The 15,055-nt window shown below is 38.6% G+C and overlaps 1 long non-coding RNA gene across 1 annotated transcript; it reads left to right on the top strand.

Annotated features, from left to right (window-relative positions):
• Window positions 1-9,683: 9,683 nt before the first annotated feature.
• Window positions 9,684-10,493, top strand: LOC147653546 (uncharacterized). The gene is made up of 2 exons (XR_015285856.1): window positions 9,684-9,758; window positions 10,392-10,493. It is a non-coding gene; the product is annotated as an uncharacterized LOC147653546 (long non-coding RNA).
• The last annotated feature ends 4,562 nt before the right edge of the window (window positions 10,494-15,055 follow it).

Here is a 15,055-nt window from a genome sequence, read left to right as displayed (position 1 = left end):
CACTGGGATTTGGAAGCCTGTTTTGCAGCTTTGTGTGACTGCAGAGTTTGCAGTGGAACACAAAATGGGACTGGAATGGAGCCTGGTTTGTGTGAGGAGAGAGGCACCAGAAAAGTGAGAGGGAACCAAGCCAGTGAGTCACAAACCTTGTTTCTGCAGCACCCCATCTGTTTTCTCGGTGGTCTCCTGCTCCTGTCCAAAACAGGAACATGGCAGAGGAGCAGGCTTCCCTCCAGGCATCCTCAAATTCCGAGCACAGTCTAAATGGGAAAAGCGGTGCCGACGCTTAGGAGCACTATCCTGCTTCTCAGCTGTAAGTAGCTGAGGTGAACATTGAACTTGTTACTGTCCCACATTCCCAGGATGAGGTAAATTTAAGCACTTCATCTCACTGGCTAGAAAAATAGGCTGGAATGCACATGAATATTCACAGGGATATTTACAGGAACCTGTGAGCTTTCCTTAAGAATGATTGGACTGAAAACTCCATCACAAGTCTTTCTGGTGTGACCTCATGCACAGCCAGGATTTGGTCAGCCTGTGTCTTGCTGGATTTCCCTCTGGAAAACTGTGGCTTGATGCTTTGACCATTTGAATGCTGATTTTTTTTCTCCTCCCCCTTACCAAATTGCATGGAGTAGTTCTTCAATTTTGCAGTGTTTGTGAGAAAATAAATGTAATCAAAGGGACAGATCTGTCAGGCAGAGCTCTGAGGACTTGCTAAGGTTGTACTGCCCCAGCGTTCATAAAGGTCAGGTGGTTACAGACTCATGAGGGCAGCAAGACTTTCAGGGCTTTGGTCAGATTCCAAATTGGTGTGGTCAGTCTTGCTTTTCTTCAGAATTTGGGGCTTATTAGCTTGTATCTACTTGCCCTTTGTAAATATGCAAAATAATCTTTTTAAATGTGGCCTACTTAGCAAACTGGAGCACTCAGCTTGCCAAAATGTGTCTGTGCTTTGCTCTTACAGCACAGTGGCTTTGTCTGGAGTTCTCCCTCAGTGATTTTACACACCTACAACTTTTACAGTGTGCTGTGGTTGTGGGTGCAAAGCTCACAAGCAGTTGAGGAAGATGGAAGCTCTGGCTCAGGTTCTCAGCCACAGTTCTGAGACTGCAGATGAAGATTTTCATCCAGACAGAAATAGGGAGGAGTTAGGATGTTGTGATGTATTCTACAGGACAGCAACATTATCTCTTATGGGCCTCATTTTCTTGAAGACGAGAACAAAATCATTTTAGATTAATTTTGGCATGTTAGAACTGTCAGAGTGCCTCACTCTTCCTCAATTTCATTCACCTGCCTGAGGAAAGAAGCCTTTGGATCCAGCAGCTGTCAGGAAACACAACTAATGATGATTATTTATATAATCTAAAAGTACTTTCTCTTCATTTGGGAACACTTGCACTCTGTCTGTGTGTCCTTGAGTTCAGCTGAACAGCAGCCAAACTGCATCACTGTTATTTCTTCAGTCTTTAAGAAAGCAAGAGAGCAAGGCTGAAGTAAGAAGGGCTTCATTTGAGGGGTGGAAAAAGGGGTTTCTCTGTGCTCTGAGATAGAGCTGGAAAACCTGAATTTCAAATTAAGAAACACAAGAAAAAATATTTAATATTCCTGACTGTAGGGTGAGCAGGAGCAAAAGAAGAAAAAAAATGATGGGTAGAATTCTTTAAGCTCATTAATACCTTTGGAGGAAAGTTTGCTGTAAAATGTCATCTCTGACTTCTTGCAAGCCTGTGAAATGAACAGAGGTTCTGAGTCCTAAAATGCACCAAATGCTGAAGAAAAAGCATAAATGGGAAATCCAATTTCATCAAACTTTCCAAACTAATGCTATCAATTAATTATTCAGTATTCTCACTAAATTACAGAATCTCAGAATGGTTTGGGTGGAAGGGACATTGAAGCTCATCTCATTCCCATCATGGGCAGGGGCACTTTCCACTATCTCAGGCTGCTCCAAGTCTCATCCAGCCTGGCCTTGGACACCTCCAGGGATCCAGGGGCAGCCACAGCTTCTCTGGGCAACCTGTGCCAGGGCCTCACAACTCTCACAGGGAAGAATTTTTTGTCTTCAAGAAAAATTACCCAGCTGATGAAAGTTTTTCAGAATTCCCCTTTTTAAAGCAACAGGAGAAAGCTCACCTAGGAAATTAAAATTTCTTCTTAAAAATGTATCAATTTATATTTATACTTTCTGGGTGAATGGAGGATCTGTGATAATGCCACACTTCCTTTCACAAATTACTTTTTTTTTTTATTTTCAGGGAAAGATTCATATTTATGTGACCCACACCTAAAAGAAATAGAGAATTGGATAACAAAAATATGCAGTTATAAATCAGTTAGGGTTATTCTACCTAAAATTTATATCTATGAGCTATGAAATAATAAACTTGAACATCATCCTATATTCACCTACCCCCAAAAAAAGTTATTTACCATCAGTAGCCATCAAATCCCATCTCAGAGCTCTACCGAGAGGGATGGCCATTCTTCAAAGGTCTGCTGCAATCCAGAACTGTCCACATGGTGTGACTCAGCTTTTAAAGGTAATAACAACTTGGTTTTTTCTGTCTTCAAAGAAAATATCTTCTTTGGGGCATGTGGTGTTGGTAGTATTTGGGTTTTTCTGAATGGTGGTGGTGGTGACAGACTTTTTTGTATTGATTGTGGTTGCTGATTCTCATATTTTTCTGAAGAAAAACCCCCATATTCTAGATCTCCCATTTGGATCTCAAAGTGCTGAACAAAGGTGGATTCTGCTTTGGTTTAGACCTAGCTTTGCCTGTCACTTTCGGGGAACATGAAATGTTTCTGGTTTTAGGCTTTACTTACTCTTTCTAGAGCTGATTTATGTAAATAACTTGTAGCTCTCCTTCCCTGGCTTTGCTGGCTGCCTCTGTTCTGCTGGTGGTTTTAATTCAGGGTGTAAACTCTTCATTTCAAGGGTGAGTAGAGCTCCCAATGAACACAATCACACTTGAACTTGGCCTCTTGGCACTCCTGTAAACTGGGGATAAAAGGGAGTAAAGTTCTAATTTGGGACCTTGGATTCTTTAAATTACTAACACATACTCCCAGATAAAACATCCTGAAAGGCTGGGTTTATGTGCATGAGTTCTCTTTGCTCCTTGCATTTGTTGGGATTGAAATCTGTTCCTTGCGTTTGTTGGGCCTTTGAAAAGGCCAGACTAATTCCTAAAGTGGGCGCTGTGTAATTGTTGTCAAAATCAGCTCCTCTGATCTCAAACAGATGAGATTTGTGGTTTTTCCAAGCTCAGCTAAACCTGTTCAATAACTGCTGCCACAAGCTGCTCCTCCAGTGGGCTCTGGGAACGCAGGGATTGTTCCCATCTGCTGGTGGGATAGCAAAGGCCAAAAATGACAGTGGCTCCATCCCCTGAGGCATATTCAAGTCTGGATCCCTCTGACACCCAATGGTGTAACTTCTCTGCTTCTACAAAATGTCTGTGAAAGTCAACACATTTTTGCCCATCATGAAATTTATCCTGTATTTTTCCAAAATGTGATCATTTACCAAAGTGAGCTGTCCTCATGTTGGATTTTTTGAGCCTCTGTGCATTAAATCCTGAAAAATGTGGAGTTTTTTTTACTGAAAAGAATACTTATTATGTATAATGGTGAAAGCATTTGGCTTCTGACTGCTGGCTCTCATTCCACCAGTTCAATCATGAGGTGGTTAAGGGTTATTTATAGCTGTTAGACATTCTTTAGGGATGAACACATCTACTGAAAAAACAAACAGCCATGCTGCTCGTAGGTAATTTATAGCAATTTTTGAGTTAGGAGATACCTGTGATCTCATACTACATGCTGAAAACACTGCATGCCAATGGAATTTGGTTGGGATGCTGACATGCTCTGAGGAAACTGAGATCCACAGCATCCAGTTACCCCTGAGCTGGGCAAGCCTCATTTACTTGTTCTGAGGAATTACAAGTAATTTTTCCTTCTCTCATCTTCTGATAGCACAGACACAAACAGAGTAAAAAAGATTTATTTTTGTTCCAGTACACTCCGCTTGTTCTTCAATTTAATTAATTAATCCCACCAAGGTTGGAATACATCATTTTACAGGTAGCAGAAACTCAGGGTCTAGTTTCAGCAAGATGCTTCTAAATTTTAAATTATAGATTTAAATTAGAAGTTGTTCTTATGTGTATATATATATATACACATCACCCTGGGTGCACAGTGAAATCCAGGCTGGGTGTGATGTCACTACAAGACAGAGAACCCATCACCTCTGCTGTGAAGTTGTGTGACTGCTGAGGTGTTCCCTGGCCTCAGGATCAATGCTGGGTTCAGTACATGTCTACTGATTTTAAACAGACCTTTTCTCACATAAAACTGAGTCCTACCACTGTAGGTAGTAGAGGATGGCAGTGCACCTCTGTGAGCAGCCTGTCTGGCTCTAAATGTGTACTGCTGTGCCATGCAGGAGCCATAGATTTGCAGGGGAGGCAAAGAAATACCTTTATGATCTTGTGCTATCTGTTTATACTCTGAGTCATTAGAATGATTGTTTCTTATAAAAGTTATCTGCTAGCAGAGGAATATGTGGGCAAATGCTCCCCCTGACAATCAGTGTGCTTTGGATCAGACTCAATACACACATATTATTAAAACTTAACTTTCCTTGACTCCTACTGAATGATTTGCCCCAAAAGGAAGTGTCTGACTCTCCATAAAACTGCAGGTGATGGCAAAATTCCTGTCAAGCGCTGGAGGTCCAATGTGCTCCTCAGGTTAATTGTAAATTACTCTGGAACCTGCTATGCAAAAATGAGGTTTTGTTCCGCCTGTGGCCCACCAGTAGATTTGCAACAAGATTGTACATTGTCCTTTCCATCAGTGGAAAAATTTCAGGGATCCATAAATCAAAAAAAGATTTGACTACAGTCCACTGTATCCAAACATTCAACATCTAAACATGTTGCCTTTCTGTTTGTCAGTTTTAGTTATAGACTAACTTACAGTTGACTGTGAGGTATTTTCTGCGACTGTTAAGGGACTTACTGAAGGAAAATAAAGAGCAATGGAAGGGCAGAATGAAGGAGAGATGAATTTCATAAAGCTGTGGTTCAGCTCATGCACACATGTTCAGGTTTTCTTTCAGTGGAAGTGAAATTACAGGAGGGGGATGATTCAGAACAGATACCGCTCCGACATGGCAGTAAGGACTGAGGTCCTGATCAAGGAACTATGAATTGCTCCCAGGTCCTGCGCCTGCAGTTTAAATTAGAATAAAATATATCTTGCTGTAGGGGTTAAGACAGAAAACTACACCAGTTCATCCAGTTAAATCCTGGATAAATTTTGCTCAAGTACTCTGGAGGCTAATGCAATTCATAATAATGTCATTCTATTTCTCAATCATTTCATTTCACTTAAACACACTTTGCTAGTCAGGATCTGTTTTTACAACCATAGTGATTTATTAGCTACATAAGAAGGTGCCTGGCTGGGTCAAATTTCAATAATTCAGAACATCTCCTCTCCTGTCCATAATATTAATAATTGAAATTTAAATAAATTTTGTTCTGGTATCAAATCATAAATCTCTAAATTTGGGATTGGCTAAGAAGATATGAGACTATTTATCCACAGTTCAATATTTCTGCCTGTGTCTTGATAATAATTTTGTCTGATTTTTTAGGTGATTGTAATTTGGTAACTGTAGTTCATATTTCCATTGAATTTGTATCTTCTGCTGTAGGACAACATAAGTTTAATATGTTTTTATATTGCTATAACAGTGACATCACATACTTACTGCACTGACAATTGATCCTTAGAATATATTTATTGGCTAATTTTTCAGCTGTCATTGTCCTTCAGTGCTGTTGGAAATATCCTTATAACCAAAGAATTCTCAGGTTCAGAGAATGTTGCTTTCATTGCAAAATCCAGTTACCCCCTATCTTTTATTGTAGGGGACATCAAATCTTATCTGGCTTTTATCTTTGGGTTTCAACCCTTTTTTTTCACCATTTTTTAACTATATATATTTTTAATCCCCTTCATTTTTTAACCAATAGTGACAGACTCATGAAAACTCACTAAATTTTACATTTGTCTCAGCTATTTCAGTGTTGCAAAATGCTGTATAAAATATACTCTTAACAACCCTGATAAGGAACTTTAATACTTTTAAACTCTGTTGCAGAGGACAGAACATTTTATCCTCTGTTCTTCATACAGCTTAATCACCTTTGAATCCATAACTGCATCCCACCCCACATTTACAAATGTCTTCAACTACCTCAAGGAAAAATGTCCATATGATCAAAATTCAGGATATTTAACATCAGTAGAATTATGATGACAGAAATTTATCCAGAAATAGATGCTGAATTCTCAGAAGGAAATCTGTTCTAAAAAGGAGGAAGGTTTGCTGATATATTTATGTACTGATAAAATTTTAATATATTATCAGTCTGAAAATGCCACGATACTAAGAACATGTTTGAAAAGAGAGATGTGCTTGAACTTGATCACCTCAATATTAAGATTGATTAATTATTTGATAAGGCTGAATATTCAGCCATAGAAATGACACAGTGGAAATTGAAATGACAATAATTTGTAGGACTGGCTGATATGTCAGTGGCAAAAGGAAGATTTTTAACCAGGTGGGAAGAAGTGAGAGGTAGTCTCTAGTTTTTGTCTAAATATTTTTGCAGTGGGTACTCACAGCTGGCACTCTTAATTCTGGTCCTCCACCTTCCTCCCTCCAGCTCTGTTTGCAGCTGTTTTATTTATCCTTTCCTAAGGAGGGATTGAAATGGAGCTAGACTTGGAACAGGGGCTGAATATAATTTCAGCTTGGTTTCAGTTTTTGGCAGCTGAACCTGAAGACTTCTGGAAACCTTGAAAAATATATATGCAAGGGACATTACTAAAGCCATTAGTCAATTTTCAAACATCCCCTTTTCCCAACCACACAGAGTGTTACAATGAATAAAATGGAGACAGCTACTGTGTCCATGTTATTCCATCCATGTCCAATGTCAACTGTTATCACTGCATCAAAATCCATGATAAGAAAATTATTCAAATTTATGATCTGAACTCTTGTTCCTCTCCATTTCCCATAAGTAGATGTATTAAAAGTCTTATTAGAGGACATGAAATTTAAAACAGGAATGACAGGTACCCATTGAATTGACTGAAGCATATTAAAGGAACTCCATTTGTTATTAAAATTTAATTGGAAATATAAGATGCCAGCAAAATGACTGGGAAAATGTAATTTTCTTTTTCCCCTGAAATATTATTAAATACTAACAGCATAGTAGTCCATATGTTAGGTTCCTAAAGGATAATTTCCTTTCTCTGCCTCACTATACCTCCTTCCCTTCCAAGTACTGCATCTTTATTTTCTTTATTTTCCTTTTATACCATAAAACTCCCCTGCCACTCACTGTATTTTGTTAGGATAAAAAACAGCCCACACAGCAATTGTTTTGCATTCACACCTTGCATTGGAAGGGACAAAAAAAAGCTGCAGCACAAAGTGCAGCTGAGGACAGGCAATACAATCTGTCTTCCTTGTGTTTCACTCTAAGGAAAATTATTTGCACTAGTAATGAAGTCAACTGCACTTCATCCTAAGCAAAGATGGCAGAGCTCAAGTGCTTTTAAGGGAGAGAGAAATTAAACTGGATAGATTTTAATTGTGAGCACAGGAAGAGGTTAAAGAATAATTTTTCCCTTGAGTTTTGAAAAATGCTTAGCCTGGAAAATACAATAGACACAAGATTACCTGTCTCAGGGAGTGCCACCCTTAAGGCTTATATGTCCCTGGATCATGAAGATGTCATTTTATATAAGAATATTTCAACTTAAATATCAAAACAGAGGAGATTAGCATCATCCCTATGTACTTTATATCTTAAACATCTCCCCTTTAACTAAAGCAAAGTCTTACACACCTTTTTCATTTTCTACAGAGCAGTTACTGAGAAATCACTGATTACATTGATCTAAAGGACTAATATTGATGTTTTTATTGAGATCTTACCGACTGTTGCCTGTTGCCTGACCTTTGCTGATGAAAATACAAAGTGTACAAATGATGCAGGTTGGTGTGTAGGACACTGACCATTGCCACCTGTGATTCCATAACTCTCAGAACCTCTGGGAAGTCACTGGAGAGCCTGAATTAGTGCCAAAATGATAGACCCAGGTCCTCCTGGTAGAGAGGCCCAGAACTGGTCTGTTCTTCTTCACCATATAATTCTCCTATAATTCTTGGTGGGAATTCTCCTTCTCATAGAATTCATCCTTGAGCAATGAATGATCTGTAACTTCCTTCTGTATGTTTGGAGCATCTTCCATCCGTCCTGCTCTGAATTGCAGCTATGTTTTGGCACTGCTTAAAATGATTCCAATCTATTGTTGTGATCCTTGGCAGGGCCAGCTGTTCTTTATTACACAGAGAGGAGTAGCAATTCAAATGATTATTCTGTCATTGATCTGTAGCTTAGTTTTAGAGGTGCTTCATTACCTCATCAGTTCACTTACTCCTAATTAATTAGCTCAAACAAAGGATTTCACTTATTAATAATCTCATAGGTGAGATTTATGGCCAGTGCTGCTATCACAGCCACAGAGATAAAGGTTAGATCTGTCTTCTATGGATGATTATTTTGTCTCATCCATTCTACCACAGCTTTTATTTTTTCATTGTATGTTTTGTTCCTCACATTTTATATAAATATATCAGCGTCCACTCATATTTCAGTAAAGCAACAGAATTAGCTTTAACTAATAGAGTCCACAATTAAAAATTAAATACTACATTAAAATACATACAAACAGTGAATTGAAATAGGGGAGGAAAAGAGGCTTGAAACAGAGGCTGGATTTGATTAATAATGTATTCTTATGTCAGCCTCAGGAGATCTGCCCAGTGTAGAAGGCTCTTGTACTTTAAATGCCAGGTTTGTTTTATGCATTTTGACCAAGTATTTTGAAAGCTAAAGTTAAATAACAGCTTCAGTCACAGATCAGAATTCATATTGTGCTTGGTCTCTTTCCCACTGGCATCTCCTGGCCTGTGTGGATTTAAATGATGTGGTGCAAGATTGGAGCTTGCCTGGGAGTTAGGATAAGAGTCAGGTAAGAGCCCATTTTTAGTATTTGTTCTATCAGAAGTGATAGGTTTTGCAGTTGATGAAATGCTTTGTATGAAGATTGAAAAAGAAACATTTCCTTTGTGTGGGGGGGAAATCTTTCTGTGTGAATATTTGGGGCTTTTTTCTTATGTAAATTATTTTTTTTCAATGAGATTTCCAAAACTCTCTTCTGAATGAACCAATATCTCTTCTAATTTTTTAATGTTTCTAAAATGAAAGACAAGCCAGGCTGTTATGCTGGCTCTGTGTTTGCCCTCTATTTGTAAACTGTGTTAAGGATCTTCCATCATCTGCCCTAGACTTCAAAATGATGACATCTGGACTTCATCCTCACAATGCTGGAGCACTGACACTTTAATCAAACTCAGAAAATGCTAAAAAAAATAGCAAACAAAAGGCTAAAAGACTCATTTTGCTGGAAATAACTAAAGTTTCAGGGTTATTTTTGGTCTTGATTTGGGGTTTTTTTTCCTCACCTGTTTGCTTTTCCTGGCTTTAACTTACTGATCTTTTTAGTTAGGGCAGCCTGAAGGCACAAAATTACAGATGGTGCTCACTCATCCTAGAATTGAAAACGTCCTCTTTCCAAAGGTAATTGTTCCCATTTGATACTTGCCAATTGAAGAGGATAAGTCAATAATTTCTAGAATGAAAATAGCTCTTAAACTCCTGAGAAGGGAAACTCACTGTACAGATCTCTGTCCCTGAAAAAGATTGTTCCTTCCTTCACCTGTGATCTAACTTTAAGTGTCAGACCCCCACACAGAAGCTTTGGCAGAAACAGGTAAAAGTAGCAAAAGTTCCTTGTTATTTATAGTCTATGAATTAAAAAATAAAAAGTGGAAAAAGTAGATTATGTATTTGAAAATATGCTATATTTCAATACTTTCTTACAAAGGCCAGACTTAGAGATTTAGATCCTGTAGCCTTTTTGAAATTTGGAGCATTTTGAACGGCAGATCATGGAACAACTGCAAGAGTATGCAAACAGAATATACCATTTACAGTGTGCTTGGTTATGTATGTAACCCACACTGGAAAAAAAAATCCTGAATAATAATAATAATATCTATTTAAATAAACATTTTTACAGTGAGAAATGTAAGTTAGGGTTTTTCTGTGGCTTTTTATAAGCTTCTTGAGGCCAAGCTTGCTAATAAGGATGTTCCAATTATTTAGCAGCTCCAGTTCTGGAGTAGGAATCTCTGGTTTTTGTCTTTACAGCTCAACACAGATGTGAGCCCAGACCTTGAAGGGAAATGAACTGTGCCTTTTGTCACTGGGTTTAATAAATAAATGCAGACAGTAAAGGCCTGCTCGGTTTTAGGAGTTTGGCATTTATTTCAGACCTGAAGAATATCTCCTTTAGGAGATTTTAGCCTTTAGCCTTTCCCTCTGAGCAATCCCCTTTTCAGTTTCCTCTGCCTTTTTCTCCCAGCCTCTCCTCTCTGACCCTTATCCCAGGCTCGTATTGTCCCTGTTTGCCCTCTTGAAAACAAACAAACAATTGACAGCTTCTATTTGTGTCTTTCAAACACAAATTTGACAGCTTTTATTTGTGCCTTTGAGCTACCTCTGACAAGCAGAAAAGCTGCCATAAATGCATATTTGCAAGTGATGCATAAACATGTAAAGCAGCTTTGCATGTGAGCTCTCAGAAAAGTTTCTGTGACTGAGATCTGAACATCAAGACCTAAATCTGGTGCTGAATTTGAATCGTCCCAGTGAGCTGGACTCAATCAATAGTTGTCTTTGCTTTATTCAGGAACACACTTCAGGTTATTCCTGTTCCTGTCAAAACAAAGCTATTTCCTACTGTCTGTTTGCACCTTGATTTACTTCAGCTGAGTCTGAAGTAAATAAGGTTTGCATTTTAGGACGTGAAATTAGCAGCAGCTACCTAAAATTTGTGTTCACTCAGGGAAACCAGGCACTTGTATGTCCCATTTATGACTCATTTTTTTTCAAGGGGAGCAAGGAGGAATTAGTTATGAGTCTGGCCCAAAGTACAGATTTGTAAAATTATTATAAAATGCTCAAGGGAAAGCATAAGAGCTGTCTTTCTAGTAAAAGGGAGGGGGGAAAATGGAAAAAAAAACCCCCAAAACATAAGAAAAAAAAAAGGAACTGCAGGACCTGCTTCAGTAATGTGGGAGAGAAGGACTGAAGCTCCTGAACACACAAAATCTCCAGGTCCATGGAATACCCTGGGGCTCCCAGGGTGTTACAGGATCTGTCTCAATGCTTGGTGCAATAAAACTCAACTGAAAAACTCCTTGTGCCCTACAGAACTCCTGTACTGGAATTGAAGAAGGGCTTGCAGGCTGGAAATCTTGTCCATGTTTTTTTTCTCCCAGTGCTCTTTTTTTCTCCCAGCTGCTCTAGGAGAAGATGTGATGATCTCCTGCAAATCTTTCTCCTCAGAAAAAAATAGTGTATTGTGTTGTTTGTTTTGATCGTTTTTGTTTGTTTGTTTGTTTTTCATTTTCAGGACTGATTCACACAAGTAAAAATCTCGTTTCTGTTTTAACAGAACTCTAGGGGATATAAAACCGCTTGCAAATCCCTCTAGTTTCTGAAAAAAGGAGTTAAGGGCTAACAAAGTTAAAGAGGCCACTTTGAAAAGGAAGTAAAAGATAAAGCACAGCATGTGCCTAAGCTTTGCTGACTGTGATGAAATCAGGCATATTCTTAAGTGAAACAGGGCCAAAACATCCTCGTTCTCCCTGCTGGAAGGTTCAGGAGTGTGGGGGTGCCAAGGGAAGGCTTTTAAACAAAGCTGTGTTAAATGAGTAATTCCAGTTTCCAGGCACAATCTGTTTATGAGAGAGGGAGGCTGGCCCATGATAAACACACTGCCAAGGAACTCTTTGGAATTATTTCATGTTTCCACTGCAAACTTTGTGAAGAATATCAATTAAAATCATGAGTGCTAAGAAATTACACATAGCCATCATTGTATATCTTCATAATATGATTTAAAGTGTTCTTTTAATTAAGTTTTCTTGATGCTGAAACTGAAAGTATGTTTAACATAATTTAAGTTCAAAGCTGAAGACAAAAACCTGAGAGTTTTATTTTTTGTGCCTCCAGTTCTCCTCTCCATCCCACCCCAGGGAGGAGGGAGTGGTTTTACTGGGAGCACGAAACTGGAGAATACCATTTCCAAACAGTGACACGACCCTCTAAAAAACTGATGACTGAAATTTTGCTTTTTCTGTCTGTAGTTAAAGACAGAAGAAGCAGAACTGCATTACCTGAGCAGGGACTGTCTGTTCTTTGTGGAAATTGGTGGTTTCAAAGCATGCAAAGACTAGGTATTGGATTTATTATATATATAATATATATATATAATTAATGGAATTAAGCAATATATAGACAATTTGCCCATGAATCACAGAATATTTATAAAGAGATTGAAAATCATATTCAAACAATCAATTTTATAAAGTTGTGCTAATGGGCACTCAGCACCTGTGGAAAGCAGATCTTTCTCCCAAATTTGCTTATGAAAAAGAATGCTTGGAGAGAAGCAAAACACAATTACACCTCCCTTTTTTTTTTCTTTTTATTTTTTTGTAAGTTCCAAGATGCCTCCAGAAACTGGTAACTTGGCAAGACACAAAAGTTAAACTATTATTAAAATTAGCTTTATTTAGTCACCGTTCTTATTCTGAGAAAGAAAATTAACGATAAAAATGGCACTAAACTCAGTCTGGTAGCTTGAAAAAGCAGCCCAGTTCAAGGCAGTGAGGGTGGTGAGTGGAGAGAAGGTGATCTCATTGATACAACAAAGCCTGGAGTGTCTTTACAGAAGGATGGATTCTGTTGACAACCAAGTGAAGGATGCACTTGAAAGGTAAAGGTGCTGCTGGGATATTTGACTGTGGTGCTTGATAAAAAAACAGAACAGCCAATCCTCCATAAAAGCAGGATTGTGTCCTGCTGCTCCCCAAACAATGTCTCCTTTATGGGCTGCCTCCTGCTCCCTGAGCCCCAGCTCTGACAGGACAGGTATGGCTTGGACCCTTGGAGATTTTAAATGTTGTGTTGTTTGTTTTTTTATAAACACACTTCAGATCTCTGGAGCAACACAAAGGTTTAGCTTGTTCTAAACCCAAGATTTTAAAATTCCTCTCAAGTATAAAGAAGTAAAATTAGTACTTTACTACCTGAAATACAAATAAATCCTTTGACTACAGTTATTGAACCCTTGCAAAACATTTTAAGATGTGTAATCTGATGCTATTTCCATGCTAAACAGTACTCAAGCCCTACGACAGTAATGTGGAAACTTGCTGATTGAAGCAGGGGATGTGTGAGGGAGAATTACTGCTCATGATAAAAGCAAAGCAGTGCAGTTAAGCAGCAAGAAAGGAAAACATAAAATTAATGCATTTCCCTTGTTTTTTTAACAAAGCCTGTTTCCTGTGGAAGAAGAAAGGTTTTCAGATTAGGAAATCTTGCTTCTGGATTAGGAAAAAGCCCCCATCACATCCAACAGCTTTTCCCATGATATATTGTTAGATTTTGCCTGAATTCTTCTCTTCTGCTATGAAAAAACTGCTGTTTTAAGTGAAAAAAAATACAACGTTTCAGTTTCCAATGTACAGAAGTTTTGTTTCTATGAAATTGTTGCTTTGGTCTCTGCCAGACACTTGAGTTGTCTGAACACCTAAGGTCTGCACTTGCAGTGTCTCTCCTTGCAGAGATCTGCCAGAGGTCCCTCATCAGCTGAAGCCACCAGAGTTCCACACTGATACAAGAGGAGCATCTTTGCCTTTGGAGTGGGAGCTCTGCTTGCTGTGCATCCCATGGAAATTGCCCTTCCCATGCGTTTTGTTGAGTCAGCTCAAAGCACAAAGTGCTTGTTAGTTTTCCCATCCAATGTTGGACCTCACTCAACCAATAATGAATCATGGGTGTGTTGTGCTTCTTTCCTTTTTCACCTTTGCCACATGCTAGTTTTGGAACTTGCAGTTTATAATTACAGCGCTGAACCTGGGCTCTTGGCTTGGGAAATGAAAATGTTTTTTTAAGAGGAAGCTTAATAGCTGCACCTTGGTAGAATACACCATGAAGAGTTGAGTCTTCCCTACAGTAAAAGCTTAGAGAACTTTTCATTCTGCTAATGAATAGAGGGCCCTAATGCTGAGAGAAAAGCACCTATTAATTTCTCTGTAAACCACTGGGATCCACAGAAACAGAAGGGTTTTTGTGGGACCTCTCAGTGCTTGTTTCAGGATGTTACGTGGCAGTGCATTTTGTCAGGGTTTGAGCCAGTGCCTGCTGCAGTACCCTGCTGTAAACTGGACTAAGCAGACAATTTGATTTGTCTAAAACATCTCCAGAATGCCAGCAAATTAAAGGCCACTTCTACATTATATATTTAATTAGTAAAGTAATTGTATTTTACTAATTGTACTAAATGTACAAAAGTAATGTAGGTAAAAGAACAGCTGATTAAGTTATTTGCAAGATTTTTCTGATGTGAGTTCTGTCTTTTAAGCAGAAGACATCCTTGACACCTTGGTTCAGGTCTGCATCTGTGATATTCTTGTCATGAAGAAGGGAATCTTTTGATTAGGGGGAAGACAATTTGAGAATAATTTCCTTTCCTGAGACTGTACCTACAACCAAAGGAGGATATGAACTATTGCAAAACCCCAAGTGTGGGGAATTTTATTCCAGAGGAAGTCAGTGGTCAGGGTTCTTCTCTCTTTTTCTTGGGACATTAAATATTCTCTCATAGTAAACTACCTTTTTGATGATTTTCCACGGACTGATACTTAGCTCTGGGAAAGGACAAGCTCATTTTGCCAAAATTGCCTGTGGATTAGGATGTTGCACACCCCATTGCTAGGGACACGGCCTACTGCAGAAAACAT

Source organism: Cyanistes caeruleus, chromosome 4 (genome assembly GCF_971803275.1).
Source record: "Cyanistes caeruleus chromosome 4, bCyaCae1.hap1.1, whole genome shotgun sequence".
NCBI classification, from domain to species: Eukaryota; Metazoa; Chordata; class Aves; order Passeriformes; family Paridae; genus Cyanistes; species Cyanistes caeruleus.
Note: the sequence above shows the minus strand (reverse complement) of the source record. Positions and strands in the feature narration are given on the sequence as shown.